The sequence below is a fragment of the Moschus berezovskii genome, chromosome Y, assembly GCF_049115385.1.
Source record: "Moschus berezovskii isolate FMDL1 chromosome Y, NW_MosBer_1.0, whole genome shotgun sequence".
In the NCBI taxonomy this organism is placed as follows: domain Eukaryota; kingdom Metazoa; phylum Chordata; class Mammalia; order Artiodactyla; family Moschidae; genus Moschus; species Moschus berezovskii.
The window spans coordinates 65981507-66006766 of record NC_142489.1 but is presented as its reverse complement, the minus strand read 5'-3'; the positions used below and the strand labels follow the sequence as shown (position 1 = coordinate 66006766).

Below are 25260 nucleotides of genomic sequence, written 5' to 3'. Positions count from 1 at the left end.
ACCCTGATGCTGGGAAAGATTTAGGGAAGGAAGGAGAAGGCGATGACAGAGGATAAGATGGTAGGCTGGCATCAGTGACTTGCTGGACGTGAGTTTGAACAAGCTGTGGGAGTGGGTGACAGGGAAGCCTGGTGTGCTGCAGACCATAGGGTTGCAGAGTGGAACATCACTCAGCAACTGAGCTGAACTGAAAGCTTAATTCCTTGGAGTGGTGGAAGAAAACAGGGATACAGACCAAATAACAAAATTGTGTCCTTAAATGATGGCGAGCTTATGCAGGAAACTGAGTAATTAAGAAGTTATTTTTAATAAAATATCACTTGAATAAAACAACTTTTAACAAAAAGAACATCTATTCGTTAATTACAACATAGATAAAATTTCATTCAAGACCTAATCATTAAAAATTACTTTAAGAATGTAGCTAACAGGGCTTCCGGGTGGCTCCCTCTTAAAGAATCTGCCATCAATGCAGGAGACATGGATTTACTTCCTGGTACAGGAAGGTCCCACATGCCAAGAGTCAACTAAGCCTGTGAGCCACAACTACTGAACCAGTAATCCAGGAGCCTAAGAACCACTACTACCACATGCCCTAGAGCCTGTGCTGTACAACAAAAGAAGCCACTGCAATGAGAAGCTTGTGTACTGAAATTAGGGAGTAACCACCACCTGCAACAACTAAAGAAAACACCATGCAGCTCCAAAAATCCAGCATAACCAAAAACAAGTAAATAGGAGAATGTCATTAACAAATGAGGTGATAAGGGCCTTTACTGAGAATCTGTCAGGTTCTAAATAGAGTCTGAATATAAGGAAAGATGGGTGGGAAAAGTTTAAAACATTCAAGTCACTTTCACCCTAATTCATTGATAAATGTAAAGCAATGACAGTCAAAGCTCCAGTGTCCTATGGAACTATATAAAGCAAACAGCCAGAAAAATAAAAGATAAAATTGGACAATAACTGAGTTACTTCTGAAGTAATGTGGTACATGGCAATACATTCCAGAAATTTTCATTAAGAGAAATGGAATACAGAGCTGAGTGAAGATGAATGTACAGTTTAACTTTTATGCTAGTTTTCACTGGAAAAAATGGTGTTTAACTAAGGAATGAAAATATTTATATCATATATCACAGTAAGAAAAAATAATAGATTAGGTGTAAAAAGTCAAACTAACACTTTTAGAAAGTTATGTAACTTTTTAATTTCAAGATAAAAATTCTTAGCACAAACTACTAAAAGTTTACAACACATACAGAATTAATGAAAAATCACAAGTGAAAAAAGTTTTCTCTAACAGAAAGAACATCAAATGAAAACAAGCAAGATACAGGAGGATAACCACTTTAAGTCAAGGACTTTTTTCCACTTTACTCTGGCTATATAAATGTAGACGATTTCATAGTTGCTAGACACTAAACAAATTGCACCTTTATATTCAGTATATACAGCAAAGCCTGGGATACAGAGTTCTAGGTAAATGTAGAGAAGAAGAAAACTTCATTGTGTAGGTTTTTTAACACAGTTTCTAAAGCAACTTGATATTCTTTATTACTACACACCAGTTTAATGGCTAGGGTCAACAGAAAGGTACAATATTTCTTACACGATAAGCTTTTTCAACAGGAAATTTTACATTCCTGGGTTAATTGACATTTTCAAATTAAGCCCACTACAGGAACCTGCAGGTCAAACGGATTTTAAAAACAGGAACTCCTTACAAATAAAATGTAGAGAAAACTTATAGTTGAAATTTACTTCTCATTCTCTGTACTACAGACAAATTCATTATATTCTCATGAACGTTTTAACAAGATAGGCTTTTAACTTTGGTTATAATTTTCAGCATTTACTCTTTCACACGCTCAAAAACAGAATCCTTGTAGCAATGTTGGGGAGAAATTATATTCTAGGCTGCCATTCTCATTTTCTCACAAATGTTGTCACTATGATAACAAGACATCCTGTCAAGGATCTTTCTGTTGCTCAAAGCTTCCAGGGTAGGTAATACAGACACTATTTCCTGTGAATCCGTTATGGTAACTAGAAATTATGCTACAACATTTATACTCTTATTCAGTCCTCACAAACACTACAGCACAACTGAATGAAAATTATGCCTTCATAATGTCTAGTAAAAATGTTACCAAAATATCAAAGGAGCAGTTGCTGACTTTGGTTGGCATTTCAGCAGTTACCAATGTAACTACTCAAAACATATCCTGTTCTTTCTCAGCTTCGTACTAGGATCAGTAACTTACTGCTTATTTTGTACCTGCTTACCTGGACAGTACTGCCTGGTGAACTTCATGTAAAACATGAATGTCACTTTTATGCACTGTCCTTTGTCTTGAAAATGTATTTTAACTATGCCTTTGACGTCTAACATGTGGAACAATCCTAAGAAATTTCTTAATCTGTCTTCTGAGTTTGCCTCAAATGTTATTTTGATTTTACTGTTAATGGAACCTTTAACAAGTAAATTTCTGTTACTTTAAAAGGACACTGCAAATTTCTCCACTAATTTTGCAAATTCCAATTTGTTCTGCAGCGCTTATACTTGCCTCTTAATAAAAAGTTGATGTATTATTACTGATACCTAGGATTGCCTACAAAACCCCTTAACTTTCCTTATAGATAAGCCTATACTTTGGGGTTATACCAAGTACTCCAAAATGAAGTGAAAATCAGTATTACTTAAAGCACTGCATTTCCAACAAATCTAGAACTGCTTCCTTTCATGAAGATACATACTCAGAATACTTAACTAGTTCAATCCCAACTTAGGTGCAGATTGTTTTCTTTTTAATCGTGGTTGGCACTTTTATCATTTGCCACTTGAATGACTAAGAAAATTGATACTTAACTTCAGACTTCTTAAACATTGATTCACACATCTAAATTTTCTTCTGATTTATACTATTGTTTTAAAAAGTTAGACAAAAATTTTAGTAAAGATGCAAACATTTCCTTCAGGTTTTTAGAGCCTTGCCAAACCTTCTATACACTGCTTTCAAAAATAACATGTAATATTGTTAACCTAAATATAAAGCAGGTAAGGCTTGCAATGGAGAAATACCATACTGCTTAATTCTGAATGCATTCATGTGCAAAGACTACAAAGGGAAACTTTAAGCAAACAGCACAATTCACCTTCTAAACAAGAAACAAGTGTTTTTATGCTCGTTTAACCCACCAGTAAAATAAACAATAACACTTTACAAAACATACTCAGAAAATTTAGACATTAAATTTAAAAATTTTAACTTCTATCTTTCAACCAGCAGTAACAAGTATGAAATTACTTTGAATAACTCTATTTTTCAACTTATCTGAATAATTCTATTTTTCAATTTATCTGAAAATTCATGGAGGTGAAAGTTTACAGCTCTTCCCTCCAAAACCAACGGTTTTCTTCAGCAATACTCAAGTACCAGTTAAAACAGAAACTCACAAAAAATTTTCCCATGCCAAGAAAACATTTTTAGTACCTGTTTCTGCCTACTCTTTCAGATCGGCTCCCCCCATGACCTCCCCTGGAAGCCTCACAACCTGAGCTACTGTATGACTCACGAGGAGGAGGGTACACCCTATCCTTGGAGGATGGAAACCCTGGTTCTTGTCTTCCGCCACGGTCACGACCACTTAAGTAGGTATCACTTCGGCTGCTTGAGTAACTTTTCCGACTTCCTCCATATCTGTCTCTTGTACTGCTATAATCATCATAGCGACTGCTTCTGCCGTAACTCAGAGGTGGACCTCTTCCTGATGGAGCACCACGGGAGCCCCCTGTGAAATCAGTAATTGATAAAATTATAAAACTTTTCCCGTTACTTCTATAACATGACTGTAAAGTACTAAATCTTTGAAAGGATAGCCTTTATCTGCCTCTGTGGTGAAGATATGAATTAGCAGCAGTGGTGAAGGGGCTTTCACATTTATTTAAAAGAGCAGTACTTTTTAGTTCCAGTAGTTGAGAAGACAATGGCAACCCACTCCAGTACTCTTGCTTGGAAAATCCCATGGGTGGCGGAGCCTGGTAGGCTGCAGTCCATGGGGTCGCTAAGAGTCGGACACATCTGAGCGACTTCACTTTCATGCACTGGAGAAGGAAATGGCAACCCACTCCAGTGTTCTTGCCTGGAGAATCCCAGGGGCCGGGAAGACTGGTGGGCTGCTGTCTATGGAGTTGCACAGAGTCGGACACGACTGAACTGACTTAGCAGGAGTTTAAATGTTAATTTTTTGGAAAAGACTAAAATTTTGAACTTCATAATGTTCCTATGCTTCATACTCTCAACAGCACTTTTGCTTTTAAAAATGTTACAATAATTTTTGTGATTAAAAAATGTGAGCTGCCAAATTATCCTTCATATCATTTGAAATGACAGATCAAAAATAATTCAAAGACCTTCAACCAATCAATTAGGTAGAAATTACATTTTATTTTCTGAGAAAATAGAAGTAAACTTGAGTAAATGATGTAGATCTAGCATGTCAATTCTAATTTTGTCATTTGTAAGCTGTAACTGTACTCTTACCATAACTCTTGTATGAATCCCTGTAGGAGCCTCCACTTCGATGTTCAGAATAATCTCTATCACGGTTTCCACCGTAGCCATCACGATCACTACATTTAAGAGAATTAATGTTATAATTAACCATTTCCATAAGTTATTCGATTAAAAACAGAATTGTTTATAGTACCTATGTCCTCTAGAGGAATAATCATCTGGAGAACTTGAATGGCCATAATCACAGTATGCATAGTCTCTAGACGGTGGAGCATAATCCTCGGTGTCTCGCGAACTTGAATAATCTCTGCCTGAGAAACTTAAAACAAACAAACAAAATTAAATGATAAGAATTCAGAAAGAAAGTTTTAAATGTGCAAAGGACTTCAATATACTTTTCCTCAAGGAAGATATATAATTATGAACAAGAATATAAAACACTGCTTAACATAATTGTATTTTAGGGAAATACAGTTTCTCAATCCGAATGAGATATCTACTCTGCACCTAGCAGACAGGCTATATATATAGAGAGATATTTTTTAATACAAAATATAAAACATCAAGTGTTTGGGAACATGCAGAGAAACTGAAATCCTGTGTGTGCATGGTAGAAATATAAAGCTGTGTCAGACTCTTAGAGACCTTGTGGACTGTAGCCCACCAGGCCCCTCTATTGATGGGACTTTCCAAGCAAGAATTTGCAGTAAGTTGCTGTTTTCTCATCCAGGCAATCTTCCCCACTTCGGGACTGAACCTGAGTCTCTTGCATTGGCAGCAGTGCAGTTATGGAGATGAACGGTTCCTTAAAATACTGAAGTTACTGTATGACCCAGGAATTCCAATTCAGAGTTTACACCAAGAATTGAAAACAGGCACTCCAATGTTTGTAAATATTAACTACAAAGATGGATAAACAAACCATGTTAACTATACATACAATGGTGTTAACCCCCACTCAAAAACTGAAGTACTGACTCATGCTTCAGCAAGGATTATCTTTGAAAACACTGACACTAATGGAAAAGCCACATATTAAAGGTCACATATTGTTAGGGCTTCCCCGGTGGCTCAGTTGGTAAAGAATCCGAGTGCAATGTGGACGACCAGGGTTCAATCCCTCAGGAAGATCCTCTGCAGAAGGGAATGGCTACCCACTACAGTATTCTGGCCTGGAGAATTCCATGGATAGCGGAGCCTGGCAGGCTACAGTGAACGTATGATATATTCAGGATTAGGTAAATTTACAGACACATGATATAGGTGGGTGTTTACTAGGGATACAGGAGGATAAAAATGGGAGCAACTGCTTATGGATTTTGTTTTGGGGTGATTAACTATTTTGGAACTGAACAGAGAGAGTGGTTGTAGAATTCTGAGTATTTTAAATGCTACTGAATTGTTCACTTTTAAAATTTTGTTAGATAAATTTTACCTCAACAAAATGAACTATGACTTAAAAATGCATGTATTTTATTTTTCTTTACCTCTCTTTAGTAGCACAACCATTATCTCTTGGTGACACACAGTTATCTCTCCGAGAAGACATTGGCTCTCTATGAGGACCTCCTCTGTAATTTTCTCTCCGCAATACTGGACCTTTAATTTTAAAATGCTTACATAAGTATCTCAGAATTGAGAGTAATAGTTCAAAGAAAAAAAAAAAAAATCAAAAGACTGGTATCTTTCCTCTCTCCAAAACAATTAAAAAAAACTACTTATAAAATCCCATTAATGCACATTTAGTTTGCTTTATACATGTAATTCCTGAACACTTTATTTTCTGACATCATCTGCTCCCTGTACATTTTGCATAATCCTTAAATTACAAGTAATAGAATCTCTCAAAACTTGAGTAAAATCTAATTAATTTTTGGAAACTATTATCACATATTCAATCACAAAGTAGCTGATTCTCTCCTAATGGTGATAAATTTAACATAAACCGCAACCTGAATTACTGACCTTTCTAAACAATAGTGCTTTTGAGTTCAACTACTTATTAGTAATAAAGGGCGCACTTGAAAAATGCTGCCTCTTCCAAAACAGGAAACTAATTCCCATAAATAATGTTCACTTCTTGTGCTAATTCTTACTAATTCCTGGTGGTCAGACTTCTCTTGTTTTGTTTGCTTACTGGGCTAATAGTCTAATGAAACTTTAGTTTTCTCAACTTCTTTACTATTTTGAAATCAATACCATATTACACTTGGCTTCAATAATAGTCTATACATAAAATGACAATTTGATAGTGATTCAAAGTTTTTAACTGTACCAGGAGTCAAACAACAAAGTAAAAATATGTCAAGAATCCAAACTAAAGTTAATATGGCAAATTTCAGTTAATGTTTATAATTACATGAACCAGGTAGCCAATATAACAGAGCTAAACGATTCTACATTCCAAAATGCTGACTCATAGGATATTAGTTTTCATAAAAATACTTGACCTTGAAACTACATGAAGACTCCTACTAAGCAGCAAATGTTAGCAACTTAAAAAAAAAAAATTCTGAGGAATTCTCTAGCAAGCTTCAGTTCAGTTCAGTCGCTCAGTCGTGTCCGACTCTCCGCGACCCCATGAATCACAGCACGCCAGGCCTCCCTGTCCATCTCCAACTCCTAGAGTTCACTCAGACTCATGTCCATCAAGTTGGTGATGCCATCCAGCCATCTCATTCTCTGTTGTCCCCATCTCCTCCCACTCCCAATCCCTCCCAGCATCAGATTCTTTTCCAGTGAGTCAACTCGTCACATGAGGTGGCCAAAGTATTGCAGTTTCAGCTTTAGTATCAGTCCTTCCAATGAACACCCAGGATTGATCTCCTCCAGAATGGACTGCTTGGATCTCCTTGCAGTCCAAGGGACTCTCAAGAGTCTTCTCCAGCACCACACTTCAAAAGCATCAATTCTTCAGCGATCGGCTTTCTTCACAGTCCAACTCTCACATCCATACATGACCATGGGAAAAACCATAGCCCTGACTAGACGGACCCTGGTTGGCAAAGTAATGTCTCTGCTTTTTAATATGCTATCTAGGCTGGTCATAACTTTCCTTCCAAGGAGTAAGCATCTTTTAATTTCCTGGCTGCAATCAGCATCTGCAGTGATTTTGGAGCCCCCCAAAATAAAGTCTGACACTGTTTCCACTGTTTCCCCATATATTTCCCATGAAGTGATAGGACCAGATGCCATGATCTTCGTTTTCTGAATGTTGAGCTTCAAGCCAACCTTTTCACTCTCCTCTTTCACTTTTAGATTTAAAGGAAATGTCTTCCCCACTTCTATGTTAATCACCTACTACACATCTAAAATTAGATGCTAAAGAATTATTTTCCAGCTGTGAATCAACAAATAAACTAGTGATCAGTAAACATGTGCATCTTAAAGTTAAGCATTCATTTTAAAATTGCTCACTTTTACTAAGAAACAACAGTCCCTATATTATATAGCGTTTACCTTGTCCTTTCATTCCACTACTGGTTCGCCCTTGAGCAGAAGGAGCAGATCTTTTAGGAGAAGGACCTTCACATCTTGAGGATGGTCCTCTTTTAGGTGGATAAGTTTCTCTTGAAGAGCTCATATTGCGACTATATCCATTATCACCTGTATTTCAATGAAATCTTTTAAGTAGAATAAACATTAAGTTTCGCTTACTGTTTATAGATATTTACTAAAGAACTACCATTGCCTTCAGCATTCGTATTTGCCTAAACCAATAAAACTAATTTCTCAAATGATGCATCAGTTAGTACAATTCAGTTTGAAAAATTTACGAAATGAGTCAAGAACCACTGCTGTGATAGTAGTCTGAATAGAATAAAGGAGGTGGAGAAAAACCAGGATAAAATAAATTTTTAAACACACTTGGAGGAAAATGATAATAATTCATACTATTCTGGTATCAAAAAAGCTTTTTAAAAAAGTAACACAATAGGGCGGCGGTCCTAAGACAGCGAAGGAACAGAAGAGGGAGACCACTTCCTCCACAAATTCATCAAAAGAGCATTTGAACGCTGAGTAAATTCCACAAAACAACTTATGAATGCCAGCAGAGGACATCAGGCACCAAGAAAATCAGCCCATTGTCTTCGAAAGGATATACAAAAGAGGTAAGGATGGAGATCTGTCCCAGAAAGGGAGTCTAAAAAAAGAAAGAAGGTTCCAAACACCAGGAAACATTCTCACTGGCGAGTCTGTGGCAAGCCTTGGAAACTCAGAGGGCAACATAACTGGGAGGAAAAATAAATAAATAATTAAAACCCACAGATTACATGCCCAATGGTAACTCCCAGTGAAGAAGCAGCACAGACGCCCATATCCACCACTAGCAAGTGGGGGCTTGGCAGGGAGATGCGGGCTGCATTGCTTAGAGTAAGGACCGGACCTGAAGGCCCCGAGGGCAATCTGAGGGAGCTAACTTGAGATAGCAAAGCAGACTGTGGGATAGATATCCTGCAAAAAGGCAAAAAGCCCAAACCTAAGACACCGCCAGACCTGCTCACAGAACAAAGGACTGAGCAACTTAGCCAGCTGCGGATGGCCAATCCCCCACCGAGACAGGCAGGAGAGGGCAAGCAGAGCTGTTTAAGGGGGCAATCAAGGCCCCACATAGGCATCATCTACCAAACTGCAAGCAGGCTTCGATGATAACCAAGTTTTCTTGGGATTCTGGACGGTTGACAACAGCCTGAGAGGGTAAGCCAGTTGTATACCCAGAAAACCGAGAAGCAGGGCCCGGGGAGGTGATAAGTCGCAGCGACTGCGCTAGCCAAACACCTGGCCACCTGAGCTGCTCGGACTGGGGAAGGGCCCAATACGCAGGCCCAACCAAGTCTGCGCCTTTGAGGAGTACTACCTGAACCTGAGCGGCTTTGACCTGGGAAGTGCATGCTACCCAGGGCCTGCCTCAGACAGTTCCTGGCAGAGCAACCTAGAGCTTGAGCAGTATAGAGAGGGAAAGTACACACGCTGTGAGCGGGGGCAAACCCAGTGTGGCCGAGACTGCGAGCACTCCCCACAAATGCCAGTGATATCTGTTTGCAGACTTCCTCCTTCCCCACAGCACGACTGAACGTGAGCCTAAAAAAGTGTCCACCACCGCCCCCTTGTGTCAGGGCAGAAGCTAGACACTGAAGAGACCAGCAAACAGAAGAAGCTAAAACAGAGGGAACGGCTTTGGAAGTGACAGATGGAGAAGTCTTGAGGCTACTGCAAGAATAAGACTGAAAACCAGAGGTAGGAGGCTTAAGTCCAAATCCTGAGAACAGCAGAGAACTCCTGACCCCATGGAACATTAAGCGATAGGAGCTCATCAAACACCTCTATACCTAAACTGAAACCAAGCACTACCCAAGGTTCAACAAGTTCCAGAGCAAGCACACAAAGTTCCAGAGCACAGCACACAAATTCTCCAGCCACACAGGAACATAGCCCTTAGCCTCAATATAGAGGCTGCCCAAAGTCACTCCAAACGCACTGACATCTCATAACTCATTACTGGACACTTCATTGCACTCCGGAGAGAAGATATTAAGCCCCACCCACCAGAACACCGGAACAAGCTTCCCTAACCAGAAAACCTTGACAAGCCACACCGTGCAATCCCACCCACAGAGAGGAAACTTCATAATAAAGAGAACTCCACAAACAGACAGAAGACGGAAAGGCCACCCCACCCACAGCAATATAAGCAAGATGAAGCGTCAGAGAAATACCCAGAAAGTAAAGGAACAGGATAAATGCCCACCAACCCAAACAAAAGAGAAAGAGACAGGAATCTACCTGATAAAGAATTCTAAATGATAGTGAAAGTGATCCAAAATCTTGAAAACAAAATGGAGTTACAGATAATTAGCCTGGAGACAAGGATTGAGAAGATCCAAGAAAGGTTTAACAAGGACCTAGAAGAAATAAATAAGAGTCAATATATCATGAATAACACAATAAATGAGACCAAAACACTCTGGAGGGTATCAACAGTAGAATAACGGAGGCAGAAGATAGGATAAGTGAGCTAGAAGACAGAATGGCAGAAATAAATGAAACAGAGAGGAAAAAAAGTAAAACGAATTAAAACAAACGAGGACAATCTCAGAGACCTCTGGGACAATGTCAAATGCACCAAGATTCGAATCATAGGAGTACCAGAAGAAGAAGACAAAAAGACAGACCTGAGAAAATACTTGAGATAATAGTTGAAAACTCCCCTAAAATGGGGAAGGAAATAATCACCCAAGTCCAAGAAACCCAAAGAGTCCCAAACAGGATAAAACCAAGGTGAAACATCCCAAGACACATATTAATCAAATTAACAAAGATCAAACACAAAGAACAAATATTAAAAGCAGCAAGGGAAAAACAACAAATAACACACAAGGGGATTCCCATAAGGATAACAGTTGATCTTTCAAGAGAAACTCTTCAGGCCAGGACGGAATGGCAGGACATACTGAATGTGTTGAAAGAAAATAACTTACAGCCCGGATTACCACACCCAGCAGGGATCTCATTCAAATATGAAGGAGAAATCAAAAGCCTTACAGACAAGCAAAAGCTGAGAGAATTCATCACCATCAAACCAGCTCTCCAACAAATGCTAAAGGACCTTCTCTAGACAGAACACAGAAAGAGTGTACAAACTCGAACCCAAAACAATAAAGTAAATGGCAACGGGATCATAGGTATCAATAATTCCCCTAAATGTCAATGGGTTGAATGCCCCAACCAAAAGACAAAGACTGGCTGAATGGATACAAAAACAAGACCCCTATATATGTTGTCTACAAGAGACCCACCTCGAAACGAGGGACACATACAGACGGAAAGTGAAGGGCTGGAAAAAGATACTCCTCGCAGAGACCAAAACAAAGCAGGAGTAGCAATACTCATATCAGATAAAATACACTTTAAAACAAAGGCTGTGAAAAGAGGAAAAGAAGGAAACTATATAATTATCAAAGGATCAATCCAAGAAGACATAACAGTTATAAATATATATGCACCCAACATAGGAGCACCGCAATGTGTAAGATAATGCTAGCAATTGAGAGGGGAAATTAACAATAAAACAATAAGAGTGAGAAACTTTAATACCCCACTCATACCTATGGATAGATCAACTAAACAGAAAATTAACAAGGGAACACAAACGTTAAATGATACATCAGACCATTTAGACCTAATTGATACCTATAGGATATTTAACCCCCAAACAATCAATTTCACCTTTTCCTCAAGTGCACACGGAACCTTCTCCAGGATAGATCATATCCTGGGTCATAAATCTAGCCTTGGTAAATTCAAAATAATTGAAATCATTCCAACCATCTTTTCTGACCACCATGCAGTAACATTAGCTCTCAGTTACAGGAGAAAATCTATTAAAAATTCCAACACATGGAGGCTGAAGAACACGCTGCTGAGTAACCAACAAATCGCAGAAGAAATCAAAATATGCACAGAAACGAATGAAAATGAAAACATGACAACCCAAAACCTCTCGGACACTGTAAAGGCAGTGCTAAAGGGAAGCTTCATAGCAATACTGGCATACCTCAAGAAACAAGAAAAAAGTCAGCTAAATAACGTAACTCTACACCTAGAGTAATGAGACAAGGAAGAAATAAACAACCTCAGGGTGAGTAGAAGGAAAGAAATCTTAAAACTCAGGGCAGAAATAAATGCAAAAGAGACCAAAGCAAAAATCAACAAAGTCAAAAGCTGTTTTTTTTTTTTTTTTGAGAGGGTAAATAAAGTTGACAGACCATTAGCCAGACTCATCAAGAAACAAAGGGAGAAAATCCAAATCAATAAAGTTAGAAATGAAAATGGAGAGATCACAACAGAGAACCCAGGAATACAAAGGACCATACGAGACTACTATCAGCAATTACAGGCCAATAAATGGACAACTTGGAAGAAATGGACACATTCTTAGAAAAGTACAACTTTCCAAAACTGAACGAGGAAGAAATAGAAAATCTTTAACAGACCTATCACAAGCACAGAAATGGAAACTGTAATCAGAAATCTTCCAGCAAACAAAAGCCCAGGACCAGACGGCTTCACACATGAATTCTACCAAAATTTTAGAGAAGAGCTAAGGAAGGTTATGACCAACCTGGATAGTGTATTAAAAAGCAGAGACATTACTTTGCCAATAAAGGTACGCCTAGTCAAGGCTATGGTTTTTCCCGTGGTCATGTATGGATGTGAGAGTTGGACTGTGAAGAAAGCTGAGCACCAAAGAATTGATGCTTTTGAACTGTGGTGCTGGAGAAGACTCTTGAGAGTCCCTTGGACTGCAAGGAGAGCCAACCAGTCCGTTCTAAAGGAGATCAATCCTGGGTGTTCATTGGAAGGACTGATGCTAAAGCTGAAACTCCAATACTCTGGCCACCTCATGCGAGACTTGACTCACTGGAAAAGAGTCTCATGCTGGGAGGGATTGGGGGTGGGAGGAGATGGGGACGACAGAGAATGAGATGGCTGGATGGCATCACCGACTCGGTGGACATGAGTTTGAGTGAACGATGGGAGTTGGTGATGGACAGGGAGGCCTGGCGTACTGTGATTCATGGGGTCGCAAAGAGTCGGACACGACTGAGTGACTGAACTGAACTGAACGCCTCTCCTACTCAAATTCTTCCAGAAAACTGCAGACGAATGTAAACTTCCAAACTCCTTCTATGAGGCCACCATCACCATAATACCAAAACCTGAAAAAGATACCTCAAAAAAAGAAAACTACAGGTCAATATCACTGATGAACATAGATATAAAAATCCTTAACAAAAGTCTAACAATCAGAATCCAACAACACATTAAAAAGATCATACATCATGACCAAGTCGGCTTTATCCCAGGGATGCAAGTATTCTTCAGTATCCGCAAATCAATCAATGTAATACACCACATGAACAAACTGAAAAATAAAAACTGTATGATTATCTCAATAGATGCAGAGAAAACCTTAGACAAAATTCAACATCCATTTATCATACGAACACTCCAGAAGGTGGGAATAGAAGGAACATTCCTCCACATAATAAAAGCTATATATGACAAACCCACAGCAAACATTATCCTCAATGGTGAACACTTGAAAGCATTTCCCCTAAAGTCAGGAACAAGACAAGGGTGGCCACTCTTACCATTACTATTCAACATAGTTTTGGAAGTTTTGGCCACAGCAATCAGAGCAGAAAAAGACATCAAAGCATTCCAGATTGGAAAAGAATTAAAACTCTCACTATTTGCAGATGACATGATCCTCTACACAAAAAACCCTAAAGACTCTACCAGAAAACTACTAGAGCTAATCAATGAATATAGTAAAGTTTCAGGATATAAAATCCACACACGGAAATCCCTTGCATTCCTATACACTAATAATGAGAAAATAGAAAAAGAAATTGAGAAAACAATTCCATTCACCGTTCCAACGAAAAGCATAAAATCCTTAGGAATATACCTACCAAAAAAACCAAAAGGCCTATATATACAAAACTATAAGACACTGGTGAAAGAAATCAAACAGGATACTAATAGATGGAGAAAATACCATGTTGGTGGATTGGAAGAATCAATACTGTGAAAATGACTATACTGCCCAAAGTTATCTATAGAGTCAGTGCAATCCCTATCAAGCTACCAATGTTATTTTTCACAGAGCTAGAACAAATAATTTTACAATTTGTATGGAAGTACAAAAACATCGAACAGCCAAACCAATCTTGAGAAAGAAGAAAGGGGGGAATCAATCCACCGGACTTTAGGCTGTACTACAAAGCCACAGTCATCAAGACAGTATGGTACTGGCATAAAGACAGAAATATAGAGCCATGGAACAAAATAGAGAGACCAGAGATAAATCCACACACCGATGGACACCTCATCTTTGACAAAGGAGGCGAAGATATTCAATGGAGAAAAGACAATCTCTGTAACAAGTGGTCCTGGGAAAACTGGTCATCCCCTTGTAAAAGAATGAAACTAGAACACTCCCTTACATCATATACAAAAATAAACTCAAAGTGGGTTAAAGACCTAAGGGGAAGACCAGAAACTATAAACTCCTAGAGGAGAACGTAGGCAAAACACTCTCTGACATAAATCACAGCAGGATCCTCCATGAACCACCTCACAGAATATTGGAAATAAAAGTAAAAATAAACTAAGAGGACCTAATTAAAATTAAAACCTTCTGCACAGCAAAGGAAACGATGAGCAAGGTGAAAATACAGCTTTCAGAATGCGAGAAAATAATAGCAAATGAAGCAACTGACAAATAATTAATCTCCAAAATATACAAGCAACACCTGTAGCTCAAATCCAGAAAAAATAAACGACCCAATCAAAAAATGGGCCAAAGAACTAAACAGACATTTCTCCAAAGAAGACAAACAGAAGGCTAACAAACATATGAAAAGATGCTCAATGTCACTTCTAATCAGAGAACTGCAAATCAAAACCACAATGAGGTGCCATTTCACCCCGGTCAGAATGGCTGCTATCCAAAATTCTACAAGCAAAAAAGCTGGAGAGGATGTGGAGAAAAGGGAACCCTCCTGCACTGTTGATGGGAATGCAAACTAGTGCAGCCACTATGGAGAAAAGTGGGGGAGATTCCTTAAAAATCTGGAAATAGACCTGCCATACGACCCACCAATTTGACTCCTGGGCATACACACCGAGGAAACAAGAATTGGAAGAAACAAATGTACTCCAATGTTCAATGCAGCACTGTTTTTAACAGCCAGGACATGGAGGCAACCTAGATGTCCATCTGCAGACAAATGGATAATAACGCTGTGGTACATATACACAATGCCGTATTACTCAGCAATTAAAAGAATACACTTTAACCAGTTCTAATAAGGTGGATTAAACTGGAGCCTATTATACAGAGTGAACTGAGCCAGAAATAAAAACACCAACACGGTATACTAACACAAATATATGGAATTGAGAAAGATGGAAACAATAACATGGTATGCGACACAAAAGAGACACAGGCGTATAGAACAGTCTTATGGACTCTGTGGGAGAGGGTGAGGGAGGGATGATTTGGGAGAATGGCAATGAAACATGCATATCATCATATGTGAAATGCATCGCCAGTCCAGCTTCGATCCATGATACAGGATGCTCGGGGCTGATGCACTGGGATGACTCTGAGGAATGATATGGGGAGGGAGGTGGGAGGGGAGTTCAAGATGGGAAACACATGTACAACCGGTGGATTCATGTCAGTGTATGGCAAAACCAATATAGTATTGGAAAGTAATTAGCCTCTTAATTAAAACTGTTTATAAAAGATAAAAAAAGGATACATTTGAATCAATTCTAATGAGGTGGATGAAAATGGAGCTATTATACAGAGTGAAGTAAGCCAGAAAGAAAAAAAAAAATGCAGTATACGAACACAAATATATAGAATTTAGAAACATGGTAACGATAACCCTGGATGCGAGACAGCAAAAGAAACACAGATATATAGAACAGTCTTTTGGACTCTGTGGGTGAGGGAGAGGGTGCGATGATTTGGAAGAATGGCATTAAAACATGTATATAATCATATGGGAAATGAGTCACCAGTCCAGGTTCAATGCATTATACAGGATGATCGGGGCTGCTGCTCTGAGATCACCCAGATGAATGATGTGGGGAGGGAGGTGGAAGCAGGGTTCATGATAGGGAACACATGTACACCCGGGGAAGATTCATGGCAATATAAGGCAAAACCAATACAATATTGTAAAGCAATTCAGGTAAAGCAATTAGCGTGCAATTAAAATTAAATACATACATACATACATATATATATATATATAAAGAATACATTTGAATCAGTTCTAATGAGGTGGATGAAACTGGAGCCTATTATACAGAGTGAAGTAAGCCAGAAAGATTAACACCAATACAGTATACAACACATATATTGGAATTCAAAATGATGGTAATGAGAACCCTGTATTCGAGACAGCAAAAGAGAAACAGAGATGTAGAACAGTCTTATGAAGTCTGTGGGAGAAGCCAAGGGTTGCATGATTTGGAGAATGGCATTGAGACATGTATGTTATGATATGGGAAAAGAATCGCCAGTCCAAGTTCGATCCATGACACAGGATGCTCGGGGCTGGTGCACTGGGATGACCCTGAGGAATGATATGAGGAGGGAGGTGTGAGGGGATTTCAAGACGGGGACACATGTACAACCAGGTGGATTCGTGGCAGTGTATGGAAAAACCAATATAGAGTATTGGAAACTAATTAGCCTCTAATTGAAATTTTTTATAAACGATAAAACATGAATACATTTGAATCAGTTTTAATAAGGTGGATGAAACCTAAGCCTACTATACAGAGTGAAGTAAGCTAGAGAAAAACCAACACAGTATACTAACACATTTATATGGAATTTAGAAAGATGGTAACAATATCGCTTTATGTGAGACAGCAATAGAGACATAGATATAGAGAACAGTCTTATGGACTCAGAGGGAGAGACAAGCAAGGGATGATTTAGGAGAATGGCACTGAAACAAGTATGCCGACATACGTGAAATGAATCATCAGTCAGGTTTGATGCATGATACAGGATGCTCGGGGCTGGTGCACTGGGATGACTCAGAGGGATGATATGGGGAGGGAGGTCGGAGGAGGGTTCAAGATGGGGAACACATGTACACCCAGGGCCGATTCATGTCAATGTATGGGAAAACAAATTCAATATTGTAAAGTATCAGCTTATAATTTAAATTTTAAAAAAGAATATATTTGAATCATTTCTAATGAGGCGGATGAAACTGGAGTCTATTATACAGATTAAAGTAAGCCTGAAATGAAAACACCAATACAATATACTAACACACACATATGGAAATTAGTAAGATGGGAACGATTACCCTGTATGTGAGACAGAAAAAGAGACACAGATATATACAACAGTCTATGGACTCTATGGGAGAGGGCGAGGGTGGGATACTTAAGAGAATGGCACTGAAACATGTATATTATCACATGGGAAATGAATCGTCAGTAGAGGTTCGATGCATCACACAGGATGCTCGGGACTGGTGCACTGGGTTGACCCAGATGGATGATACGGGGAGGGAAGTTCGGCGGGGGGCGGGGGGTTCAAGATGTGGAACACCTGTGCACTCAGGGCAGAATCATGTCAATGTACAGCAACACCAATAAAATATTGTGAAGTAATCAGCATCCAATTAAAATTTTTTGAAAAGATTAAAAAAAAAGAATACATTTAAATCACTTCTACTGAGGTGGATGAAACTTCAGCATATTTTACACAGTGAATTAAGCCAGAAAGAAATACACCAAAACAGTACACTAACACATATATATGGAATTTAGAAAGATGGTAACCATAACCCTGTATGCGAGACAGTAAAAGAGACACAGATGTATAGAAGAGTCTTATGGACTCTGAAGGAAGGGCAAATTTGGGATGATTTGGGAGAATGGCATTGAAACATGTACATTATCATATGTGAAATAAATCCCCAGCCCAGGTTTGATGAATGAAACAGGATGCCCGGGGCTATTGCACTGCGATGACCCCAAGGGATGATATGGGGAGGGAGGTCGGAGGGGGGTTCAAGATGGGGAACACATGTACATCCGGGGCGGATTCATGTCAATGTAAGACAAATACAACACAATATTGTAGACTAATTAGCCTCCAATTAAAATTTTTCAGAAAGGATAAAAAAAAGTAACACATTTGAATCAGTTCTAATGAGGTGGACGAAACTGGAACCTATTATACATAGTGACGTAAGCCAGAAAGAAATACACCGATACAGTGTATTAAAGCATATATATGGAATTTAGAAAGATAGTAACAATAACCCTGTCTGCGTGACATCAAAAGAGATACAGATATCTGTTACTGTTACTATACAACAGTCTTATGGACTCTGTGGGAGAGGGAAATGGTGGGGTGATTTGGAAGAATGGCATAGAAACATGTATATTATCATATGTGAAACGAACTGCCAGTCCAGGTTCGAAACATCTTATAGGAAACTCGGGGTTGGTGCTCTGGAATGACCCAGAGGAATGATATGGGGAGGGAGGCTGGAGGGGGATTCAAGATGGGGAATGCATGTTCAGCCAGGGCAGATTCATGTCAAAGTATGGCAAAACAAATACAATATTTTAATTAGCTTCTAAGTAAAGTTTGTTTTTTCTTTTTAAGATTAAAAAAAAGAGAATACATTTGAATCAGTCTAAATGAGGTGGATGAAACTGGGGCCTATTATACAGAGGGAAGTAACCCAGAAAGAAAAACACCAATACAGTATACTAACGCATATCTATGGAATTTAGAAAGATGGTAAAAACAGCCCTGTATGCGTGACATCAAAAGAGACACAGATATATACAACAATCTTATGTACTCGGTGGGTGAGGGAGAGGGTGGGATGATTTCACAGAATGGTATTGAAACATGTATATTATCATATGAGAAACGAATAGCTAGTCCAGGTTCGATGCATGATACAGGATGCTTGGGGCTGGTCCTCTGGGATGACCCAGAGGAATGACATGTGGATGGAAGTGGGAGAGGGGTTTAAGATGGGATACACAAGTACACCCAGGGAAGATTCATGGCAATGTAAGGCAAAACCAATACAATATTTTAAATAATTAGCCTCCAATTAAAATTAAATATAAATATATATATATATATATATAAATATATATAACATTGAATCAGTTCTAATGAGGTGGATGAAACTGGAGCCTATTATACAGAGTGAAGTAAGCCAGAAAGAAAAACTCCAGTACAGTATACCAACACACATATATGGAATGTAGAAAGATGGTAACAATAACCCTGTATACGAGACAGCAAAAGAGACACAGATATATACACCAGTTACGGACCCCGTGGGTGAGGGTGGGATACTTGGGAGAACGGCACTGAAACATGTATATCATCGTAGGTGAAACTAATCGGCAGTCTAGGTTCCATGCATGATACAGGATATTCGGGGCTGGTGCACTGGGATGCTCCAGAGGAATGATATGCGTAGGGAAGTGGGACGGGGGTTCAAGATGGGGAACACATGTACACCCGGGTAGTTTCATGTCAATGTATGGCAAAACCAAAACAATAGTGTAATTGGCCTCCAATTAAAATTAACATAATAAAAAAAGAATGCATCTGAATCAGTTCTAATCGGTGGATGAAACTGGAGCCTATTATACAGAGTGAAGTAAGCCAGAAAGAAAAACACCAATACAGGATACTAACACATACATAGGGAATTTAGAAAGACAATAACGATAACCCTGTGTGTGAGACAGCAATAGAGACACAGGGCTGGTTGGGATGAATTGGGAGATTGGCACTGAAACATGTATATTATCATATGTAAAATGAATTGCCAGTCTAGGTTCGATGCAAGATACAGGAAGCTCGGGGTTGGTGCTCTGGGATGACCCAGAGGAATGATATGGGGAGGGATGTGGGACGGGCATTCAAGATTGGGATCACATGTACTCCCAGGGTGGATTCATGCCAAGTATGGGACAACCAATACAATAATGTAAATTAAAGAAAAAACAGGTCACAAAGCTATTTGTACCTCATAGAGAAAGAGAGAATATTTTACATGAAATATACATTGACTTGAATCTATCCAAATATTAAGTCCCAATGTTGCACAAGTGAAACTAATCCATTCTTTTAAATAAACTATACTTCAAATAAATAAAATGTAACAATAATTAAGTCAAAACAATAAAAATATGCACCTAAAAATACAAACAACACCTTTTATAGGAAAATATGCAAGTTTTCAAACAACCATGGATACATATATAATTCGATAAAAAACAAAAAATCCTGCTTATAATTGAATTCACACAGATCAATTCAGTTTTGTTCAAGCATAACCTTTAGTGTTAATTTTGAGTAAAAGGCTATGTTCTGTTCAAGTTTAACAGACGTTAAAAATACATGGTATGCAATGAAAAATTATCTTTTTATCTAACTAGAAAAATGTTGACAGATATATTCCAATTACACTTGGCAGAGTATAAGCTAGTAAACTTTTCCCCTCATCTCAAAGACTGTGATGCTGGGAAAGGTTGGGGGCGGGAGGAGAAGGGGACGACGGAGAATGAGATGGCTGGATGGCATCACCGACTCTGTGGACATGAGTTTGAGTGTACTCCGGGAGTTGGTGATGGACAGGGAGGCCTGGCGTGCTGTGATTCATGGGGTCGCGGAGAGTCGGACACGACTGAGCAACTGAACTGAACTTGAGAAAACAACAGGACTGTGTGATCTTATAATGAACACACGCTGTAACTGAACTTAAGATTTTCTAAAAATGGCACATCTGGTTGTCAAAACCAGAAGTGAAATTTTTTAAAGATTTGCTACTGTTAGTAGAAGAGACAAAGTTCGTTAAATATATGGAAGTTCATGAATGGAAAGTGACTCCCTTCTTCTGTCTTACCAAGTAAAAACTTCTTTGAAAATCTCATATTACCATTTTCAATAACTCACTGTTCTCTAACACACACAAACATGTAAATATATATGTTTTGTATGTAAATATACATACAAAACAGATGCTTTTACATCTGCATCAAAGACAACTTTTCCAAAATGCAAATTATACTACAACAGAACCCAGGAACAAAAGCACCATATCAAAATGACAGTGGATATTTGCATAGATTTGTCTGCACATTTATGCTCAAGACAAACACTATAAGGTCAGTCCAAAAATATGGAATTTTCACCCCTGAACTGTGGTTATCTGTTATGTAATCTTGAAAATTATCCAGTACTTTTTACAATACAGTAGGACTACTCTGAAAGTATATCAACGTAGTTTTAATTCTTTAAATAAAGTTATTTGCTGTAAGCTGGAAAATTCTAATGTATGATCAACAGAAATGAATTCTGTAGAAAAACTCTTAAAGAGGCATCAATAACAATGATTAAAAAAAAACTTAACAAAATTTAAGTGATTTCCCTGTAAGACGATAAACATTTTTTGCACATACGTAATTTTAAAACTACGACAATTCTTTACAACTTAGAAATAATTTTGATTATCAAGAATGGTAATTTCTCACCTAATATATTCTTATCGATTATTCTGCTCATTACCAATGCAATAAAAATTAAGGTTTACTAGATGTTCAAACTTAACAGGTTTTCAGTGCTATGGCATCCTTATATTTTAATACATTACCAAAGTGTCCTCCTTGAGACACACGCCCTCTTGCTCCTCCTCCTTTTTCACATCTCAGATTTTTCGGATGGCCCCTTTTTCTTGCAGGAGGTTGAGATCTCAGTTTACCACCACTTTCAAATGATGGCTTATTGGCTTGTTCTACTTTAATTGTTTTTCCATCCAAAAACTAAAAGATTAAGTACAGCATCACTAATGCTACATAAAATTTAACTTATTGTTGTAATGAGTTAAATCAGTATTTTTTCCCCAAAAGCAAACATTTTTTTCCTGAAATGACTGTGTCCTTCCACATGATGAACATGACTTAATTGGCAATTGCCTTTTGTAAGTCATCCACCACAAAGCATATGCATTTACTATCAGAATTGCCTGAAAGGTTCTCTGGTATTAAAAGATGTGTATCTCTCCATTACCATGAAAAAGCACACATTTTTATTTTCTGTAACGTGCTTCATTTTAGTAATTTTTCCATTTAAAATTTGTTTCCCAAGGGTATGTAAAAGCATGCATATTACTTACAGTATTTACTCAAAATTATTGTTCCTATCATAATTACATTTTAGCATTTGTTCTATTAGACACAAACATAAAGAAAATTTCTCAATATAAGTGCTGCTCTGTATTTACTCTAGTTCTATTAATTTTCTTCATTTTTCTTTTTTAAAACTAGGGTCCTTATTTGGTCTTTAACATTTCTTGCCTTACACAACTGTTTTATTTTGTGTTCCCAAATAGTTACCGTAATGCTACTTCATATTTTTCAGAAATGCTTAAACTTAATTGATCTTCCAATATCTGCCTTAATCTTTTACAGAGACCAAAGGGAGTTTTGAAAACCCAGCAGGAATCATACTATATAGACTCTTGTTATTTCATATTATTTTTGGAAAATAATTTTAAATCCTAAATTCCTACCAGGACTTCTGGCTGAAATGGGCTCTAGCTCAATATAATCAGCCTCAAAAGCCATTTTTTCCCATCTTAGGTCTTATTTTCTATTTTTTGGTTCAAAATATTTTCCACAAATTCATGCACTGCCTCCTTCCCAACGCAGGATTTGGCTTACATTCCTAGATATACCTAAAAATAGTATCCAAAACCCAATAAGCTCTACCAAAATTACTACTTCATTTTCCTTAACATTTCTGCATGTGAAATTAATGTTTCCTCTCGTACATCTTTTCCCTTCACCCTAGAATACCAGTGCTCAAGAAAATAAATACTTTGTCTCATCCATAACCATTAGTCAGCTACTAAATACAATCAATGCCTTACAATATAACACCTATTGAATAAAGAATAATTCAAGTGTAATTTCAGATTACATGTTCCTGTGGCTAGACAACTAGAACAAATTAAAAAACAGCAATTAGTTACCATCAAGTAGTCTCAAGGAAACTTTACCTCTGTGACCCAAAGCTGGGTCAAACTTAACTTTTAGGTATTACCATACCTGAAAAATGAAAGTACAAGGGTCAGCTTGTGCCACATGCCTGAAATATACTAGAACCATAACTATAGATAATAGGGAATTAATGTAGTCACACTAAGGGAATGTAGAAGTTTTAGAGATAATTTAACAATTAACAGGATATCATGAGTACAAAAGCCCATGACCCACAATACAAAATGGGGGAAATAGACTTTTTTATTTAATATAACAATCCACAGAGGGGGAAATCCTGGAGCAAACACAGTGCTCTGTAACTAGCTAAAGAAGTGGGATGCTTATGGCTGATTCATGCTGATAGACTGCAAGAAACCAACACAATATTGTAAAGCAATTCTCCAATGTTTAAAAACAGTTCTGCCTCTAAGGGACAAATTTTTATTCGTAACACGGAAACAGTGAAGACTGACTTAAATAGAAAATGCCAAGACTTAAAATACAGAATGGAATACCGGTAGAGTGCTGAAGGTTAAAACCTATTTGTGTTTACACTTGAATGCTAATAGAAGACAATCTATTTTGTTACTGCTGGGTATTAACTTCAATCTCTTCCCAACCAGAGGATCCAGTGTTTATGTGACAAAAAGGAGAGTGAAGCCTTACAGAGCATTATACTATTGTAACAATAAAGAAATGTATAAAGAGTACTAGATGAAGAACATTCATTGTTAAGACTTACCTTTCCATTCATTCCTTTGGCAGCATCCTTTGCATCTGCCGGGCTCTCAAAAGTAATGAAAGCAAAGCCTCTCGACTTGTTTGTGTTCCGATCCCTTATCAAGAGAACTGTAATATACATAAATCTTTTTAATTTAAAATGTCACATAAAACTGAACTTTATTGTTTTCAAAATAATCACTCCTTTGACGCTTTCTCATAAGACCCCTTTAACATACTTGAATGTTATCAATAGAGTACAAACTTTTGAAAGTTACTTAAAAGCAACAAAAATCTATATATTATTTTATATATGATATAAAAACACCACACAACTTGATTTTTATGTATAACTTCTAGTATTTTAAAAACTAACAGTAAATAATCTCAATAATTCTACAATTACCATATCTTATTCTATTTCATGTCCCAGGACCATTAGTACATTTTAAAAGCACTCTTTTCTTCCCTTTTCAGTAAGAGGAGACCCTTTCACTGACTGCCAAGTGCTTAATCAATTAAAAAAAAAAAAATCTCAAACTACTCAAAGTATACATATGCTTTAACGACTTAATGTATATTGATTCTACAGTTACCTTCCATAATGTGACCGTATTTCCCAAAATCAGCTTCAAGAGATTCTCCGTTGTTTCAGCACTGAGGCCTCCTATGAAGAGTTCTCCAGGCCTATCTGCTTCCATCGTTTTACTGTTAGGTGGCAAAAAGTATGCCAAAAAACTAATCATGAGCCAAAATGTTCAAGTGTCATTAAAAAAAAAAAAAACACTTAACTTTAAAAAATGTTTACTAAAAAGACAAGGAAACTTGTAACGCAAAAAGGACAACAAGCGCTGAACTAACGAATGACGTTTTTTACAGATGACAAAAGCCTGGAAGTTTAAATTACATTAGACGGCTGCTGTAAATCTCTTTTGAGCTGCACTATTTAAAGGTTTCATTCATTAAAACCTAAATACTGTATCTAAGTATTATAACATGTGCATAAAATATACTAAACAGATTTTCAAATTTCCTCCATTTTCTCACGTTTATATTGATTACCCTACAAATAATCTTTAAAATACACTTACATTCAAAAACTTCTGCAATACTAAGTCATAAAAGCCACAAAAGAATAAAATACTTTGTTGAGGGAAATTTAACCTGTGGGCTTTTGTGGTAGAGTAAGAATCATGGCGCCAAACTGAATAATGTTAACTTTTACGAACATTAAAATTTGACCGTTTTTGTTAAAATAATCAACAGTTCGACATTTGAAAACTTTAAAGTCATGTAAGTAAAATGGTTAGGTATATTGGTTAAGTTTTCCAACTACTGTCACTATCTCGGAGAAAAACTGTTTAAAGAAGTGCACGTGAAA

At 37.7% G+C, this 25260-nt stretch overlaps 1 pseudogene; it reads right to left on the bottom strand.

The window, feature by feature from the left end:
* Positions 1-3131: 3131 nt before the first annotated feature.
* On the bottom strand, positions 3132-24580 carry LOC148773148 (RNA-binding motif protein, X chromosome-like; annotated as a pseudogene).
* Positions 24581-25260: the final 680 nt, after the last annotated feature.